Genomic DNA, 5,932 nt, shown 5'->3' with positions numbered 1-5,932 from the left:
TCCTGTCATTATGATGTTAGCTGGTTATTTTGCCTGGTTGGTTGATGCAGTTTCTTCCTAGCATTGATGGTCTTTACAATTTGGCATGTTTTTGCAGTGGCTGGTACTGGGTGTTCCTTTCCATGTTTAGTGCTTCCTTCAGAGCTCTTTTTTTTCTTCTCCCAAATCTCTTTTATTGGGGGCAGTGGGCCTCTTGGGGGTCCTCACTGCATGGCTTGTTCATTGGCACTGCTTCCCGAGTCCTGAGGCTTCATCACATCAGGCAGCTCGGAGGGGTTGGAGAATGGCTCAATGCACAGGGTCTCAAAGGTGTCATCTGCCCGGAAGGCCAGCCCCACTGTGGCTGGGGCCTGTGGCCGTGCTGTTTGACTGGTGAAGCCATACTCACTCAGTGTCTTGCCATCATCCAAGAGTTGGTCATCCTTGTACAGCCACTGCTCATCAGGAGGCAGGTTGAGGATGCCCTCGACAATGCACTTCAGCTCGAACACTGTGTTGGACTGCTTGGCGTCCATGAAGATGGTGGTCTTGTGGCGCCAGATCATGAGGAACATGTCCTGGGGGTGGCGGACTGGCCTGAGCACTAAGCCTGGCCCCCGGTGTGGCCAAGCCGCCCCCTCCCACCCCCGGCCCGGCCCAGCCACCAGGAGCTCTTGTAAGGCAGGCCTGGTGGTGACAAAATCTCTCAGCATTTATTTGTCTGTAAAGGATTTTATTTCTCCTTCACCTATGAAGTTTAGTTTGGCTGGATATGAAATTCTGGGTTGAAAATTCTTTTCTTTAAAAATGTTGAATATTGGCCCCCCCCACTCTCTTCTGGCTTGTAGAGTTTCTGCTGAGAGATCTGCTGTTAGTCTGATAGGCTTCCCTTGTGGGTAACCCGACCTTTCTCTCTGGCTGCCCTTAACATTTTTTCGTTTATTTCAACTTTGGTGAATCTGACAATTATGTGTCTTGGGGTTGCTCTTCTCTAGGAGTATCTTTGTGATGTTCTCTGTATTTCCAAATTTGAATGTTGGCCTGCCTTGCTAGGTTGGGGAAGTTCTCCTGGATAATATCCTGAAGAGTGTTTTCCAACTTGGTTCCATTCTCCTTGTCACTTTCAGCCACACCAAACAGACGTGGATTTGGTCTTTCTATGGGACCAAGAAATAGTCCCATATTTCTTGGAGGATTTGTTCATTTCTTTTCACTCTTTTTTCTCTAAACTTCTCTTCTCACTTTATTTCATTAATTTGATGTTCGATCACTGATACCCTTTCTTCCACTTGATCAAATCGGCTATTGAAGCTTGTGCATGCATCACATAGTTCTCGTGCCATGGTTTTCAGCTCCATCAGGTCATTTAAGGTCTTCTCTACACTTTTTTTTTTTTCTAGTTAGCCATTCATCTATTTTTTTTTTCAAGGTTTTTAGCTTCCATGCGATGAGTTTGAACATCCTCCTTTAGCTTGAAGAAGTTTGTTATTACCGAGCTTCTGAAGCCTACTTCTGTCAGCTCGTCAAAGTCATTCTCCATCTAGCTTTGTTCCATTGCTGGCAAGGAGCTGCGATCCTTTGGAGAAGAAGAGGTGCTCTTGTTTTTAGAATTTTCAGCTTTTCTGCTCTGGTTTCCCCCCATCTTTGTGGTTTTATCTACCTTTGGTCTTTGATGTTGATGACCTACAGATGGGGTTTTGGTGTGGATGTCCTTTTTGTTGATGTTGATGCTATCCCTTTCTGTTTGTTAGTTTCCCTCCTAACAGTCAAGTCCCTCAGTTGCAGGTCTGTTGGAGTTTGCTGGAGGTCCACTCCAGACGCTGTTTGCCTGAGTATCACCAGCAGAGGCTGCAGAACAGCAAATATTGCAGAACAACAAATATTGCTGCCTGATCCTTCCTCTGGAAGGTTCGTCTCAGAGGAGCACCTGCCTGTATGAGGTGTCAGTCAGCCCCTACTGGGATGTGTCTCCCAGTTAGACTACACAGGATCAGTGACCCACTTGAGGAGGCAGTCTGTCCGTTCTCCAAGCTCAAACACCATGCTGGGAGAACCACTGCTCTCTTCAGAGCTGTCAGACAGGGACGTTTAAGTCTGCAGAAGTTTCTGCTGCCTTTTGTTCAGCTATGCCCTGCCCCCAGAGGTGGAGACTACAGAGGCAGCTGACCTTGCTGAGCTGCAGTGGGCTCCGCCCAGTTCGAGCTTCGCCGGCTGCTTTGTTTACCTACTCAAGCCTCAGCAATAGTGGACGCCCCTCCCGCTGCCAGACTGCTGCCTTGATCTCAGACTATTGATCTAGCTGCCTTGATCAGACTATTGACTGCTGCCTTGATCTCAGACTGTTGCACTAACAGCGAGCAAGGCTTCATGGGCATGGGACCCACCAAGCCAGGCACGGGATAGAATCTCCTGGTGTGCCGTTTGCTAAGACCATTGGAAAAGTGCAGTATTTGTGTGGGAGTGTCCCATTTTTCTAGGTACCATCTGTCACGGCTTCCTTTGGCTAGGAAAGGGAAATCACCCTACCCCTTGTGCTTCCCAGGTGAGGTGATGCCCTGCCCTGCTTCTGCTCACCCTCCATGGGCTGCATCCACTGTTCAACCAGTCCCAGTGAGATGAAACAGCTACCTCAGTTGGAAATGCAGAAATCACCTGTCTTCTGTGTTGATCATGCTGGAAGCTGCAGACCAGAGCTGTTTATATTTGGCCATCTTGGAATGGAATCTATTTTTTTCTTTTGAGACAGGGTTCCACTCTGTCACCCAGGCTGGATTTCAGTGGTGCGATCTTAGTTCACTGCAACCTCAACCTCCCAGGCTCAAGCAATATTCCTACCTCAGGCTCCTAAGTAGCTGGGACTACAGGAACATGCCATTATGCCAGGCTATTTTTGCATTTTTTTGTAGAGACAGGGTTTCCCCATGTTGCCCAGGATGATCTTGAACCTCTGAGCTCAAACAATTCTCCCCCTTTGGCCTCCCAAATGGACTTCTGAAAATGCTAAATGAGGCTGGGCATGGTGGCTCATGCCTGTAAATCCAGCACTTTGGGAGGCCGAGGTGGGCTGGTCACCTGAGGTCAGGAGTTCGAGACCTGCCTAGCCAACATGGCAAAACCCCATCTCTACTAAAAATACAAAAATTAGCAGGGTGTGGTGGTGCATGCCTGTAATCTCAGCTACTCAGGAGGCTGAGGCAGAAGAATCACTTGAACCTGGGAGGCAGAGGTTGCAGTAAGCCAAGATTGTGCTACTGCCCTCCAGCCTGGGTGATAGAGCAAGACTCAATCTCAAAAAAAAAAAAAAAAAAAAATTGCTGAATGATTTTTTTTTTTTTTTTTTTGAGATGGAGTCTCGCTCTGTCGACCGGGCTGGAGTGCAGTGGCTGGATCTCAGCTCACTGCAAGCTCCGCCTCCCAGGTTTTAGGCCATTCTCCTGCCTCAGCCTCTGGAGTAGCTGGGACTACAGGTGCCCGCCACCTCGCCCGGCTAGTTTTTTGTATTTTTTAGTAGAGACGGGGTTTCACCGTGTTACCCAGGATGATCTCGATCTCCTGACCTCGTGATCCGCCCATCTCGGCCTCCCAAAGTGCTGGGATTACAGGCTTGAGCCACCGCGCCCGGTCTGAATGATTCTTTAACTGCAGGATGTCATTAGATTTCACGGATAACTTTTTTTCCCCTTTTCTTCAAGCTCTTAATACATTTGGAGAAATAAAACTCCAAATATTAGAGAAGGCTGTTTTTGAATTTTTCAGTCTGATAGGCATATGATAATAAACTGAAATAATATTGGAAAATTACCATGGGCATCTTTTTTTTAGGGTCTTCACTTTTTACTGCCTCTGTCTCAGAAAAAGAGCCTTAGTCATTGAGAACCACATTACACAGACTAGACAGACAGAATATAAACATGTGCAGCCACTTACTTACCTTATCATACAGCACACACAGCTCGGCACACACAGAAGCTGCTGTTCCCTGCAGGGAATGGCTTCCCCCAGATCAGGCAAGCCAAGCCCATGCCCCCTAAGTGGGTTTGGAGATGAGTCAGACTTGCAGGTCTTTATGGCCAGGCTCTGTGTGGTGGCTTGAGCTTCGTTGAGTCAGTCCAAGAAGGATTCCCAAGACTACCCTTGGGAAGGGTAAATTGGGTAAAGTTGGGAGTGGCCTGAAAATCTGGTACTTTTGGTAGGAGAGGGCTGTACAGAGGCTCTTCCTGAGTCTGGGGGACAGTATAAAGTCAGGCTGTGCAAAATGGGGCAGGTTTGGCTCTGTGGCGAGGACTCCTTGTAGTGCCCTGCAAGGACTCCAGAGGTGATCTGGTGGGCTAGGACCTCCTCACACTGCCAGGCTTGCTCTCTGGCCTTTGGGGTGGCCGAACCTAACTTCACGTTTGCCTGTCTCCCCTTCCTCACTATTCTCTGAGCCCTAGTGGCCTTCTGTCTTCTTCTCCACTAAGCCAATCTTGTTCCCACCTTACGCTCTTTGCAGTTGCTTTTGCTGTAACTTTCTGCCTTTTAAATTTATTTTTCTATTTTTCTTCATGTTAATTAATTAATTAAATTTTATTTTTTTGAGATGGATTTTCACTCTTGTTGCCCAGGCTGGAGTGCACTGGTGCGATCTCAGCTCACTGCAACTTCTGCCTTCCAGTTTTGAGTGATTCTCTTGCTTTAGCCTCCTGAGTAGCTGGAATTACAGGTGCCTGTCACCATGTCTGCCTACTTTTTTTGTATTTTTAGTAGAGACAGGGTTTCACCATGTTGGCCAGGCTAGTCTCCAACTTCTGACCTCCTGATCTGCCCGCCTTGGCCTCCTAAAGTGTTGGGATTACAGGCATGAGCCACTGTGCCAGCATATTTATTTATTTATTTGTTTATTTATTTGAGGCAGAGTCTTGCTCTGTCACCCAGGCTGGAGTGCAGTGGCCGGATCTCAGCTCACTGCAAACTCCGCCTCCCGGGTTTACGCCATTCTCCCACCTCAGCCTCCCAAGTAGCTGGGACTACAGGCGCCCGCCACCTCACCCAGCTAGTTTTTTGTATTTTTAGTAGAGACGGGGTTTCACCGTGTTAGCCAGGATGGTCTCAATCTCCTGACCTCGTGATCCGCCCGTCTCAGCCTCCCAAAGTGCTGGGATTACAGGCTTGAGCCACCGCGCCCGGCCTATTTATTTATTTTTTGAGAAGGAGTTTCACTCTTGTTGCCCAGGCTGGAGTGCAATGGGGTGGTTGTGGCTCTCTATCTCTTAGGTTCAAGTGATTCTCCTGCCTCGGCCTCCCAAGTAGCTGGGATTACAGGCACATGCCACCAAGCCTGGCTAATTTTGTATTTTTAGTAGAGGCAGGGTTTCTCCCTGTTGGTCAGGCTGGTCTCGAACTCCCGATCTAAGGTGATCCGCACCCCCTCAGCATCCCAAAGTGCTAGGATTACATGTGTGAGCCTCTGTGCCCACCTATTTATTTATTTTTAGTTGACAATAATTATGTATAGGTATGGGGTACAATGTGACATTTTGACCTATGTACACATTGTAGAAAGATTCAATCAAGTTAATTAACATATCCATTACCTTACCAGCTTATCACCTTTTTTTCTTGTGGTGAGAATATTAAAAATATATTGTTTTAGCAGTCTTTTTTTTTGAGACCAAGTCTTGCTTTGTTGCCTAGGCTGGACAGTGCCGTGGTGCAATCTCAGCTCTCTGCAACCTCCACCTCCCAGATTCAAGTGATTCTTCTACCTCAGCCTCCTGAGTAGCCAGAATTACAGGCACATGCCACCATGCCCAGCTAATTTTTTGTATTTTTAGTACAGATGGGGTTTCACCATGTTGGCCAGGCTGGTCTCTAACTCCTGACCTCAAGTGATCCATCCACATTGGTCTCCCAAAGTGCTGGGATTACAGGCATAAGCCACTGCGCTCAGTTCTTTTAGTGGTTTTGAAATATA

At 47.6% G+C, this 5,932-nt stretch overlaps 1 pseudogene; it reads right to left on the bottom strand.

Annotated features, from left to right (window-relative positions):
* Positions 1 to 203: 203 nt before the first annotated feature.
* On the bottom strand, positions 204 to 554 carry LOC105510925 (annotated as a pseudogene).
* Between the last annotated feature and the right edge of the window lie 5,378 nt (positions 555 to 5,932).

Source organism: Colobus angolensis, unplaced genomic scaffold (genome assembly GCF_000951035.1).
Source record: "Colobus angolensis palliatus isolate OR3802 unplaced genomic scaffold, Cang.pa_1.0 Scaffold194, whole genome shotgun sequence".
NCBI classification, from domain to species: domain Eukaryota; kingdom Metazoa; phylum Chordata; class Mammalia; order Primates; family Cercopithecidae; genus Colobus; species Colobus angolensis.
This window is presented reverse-complemented; position numbering and strand designations above follow the sequence as displayed.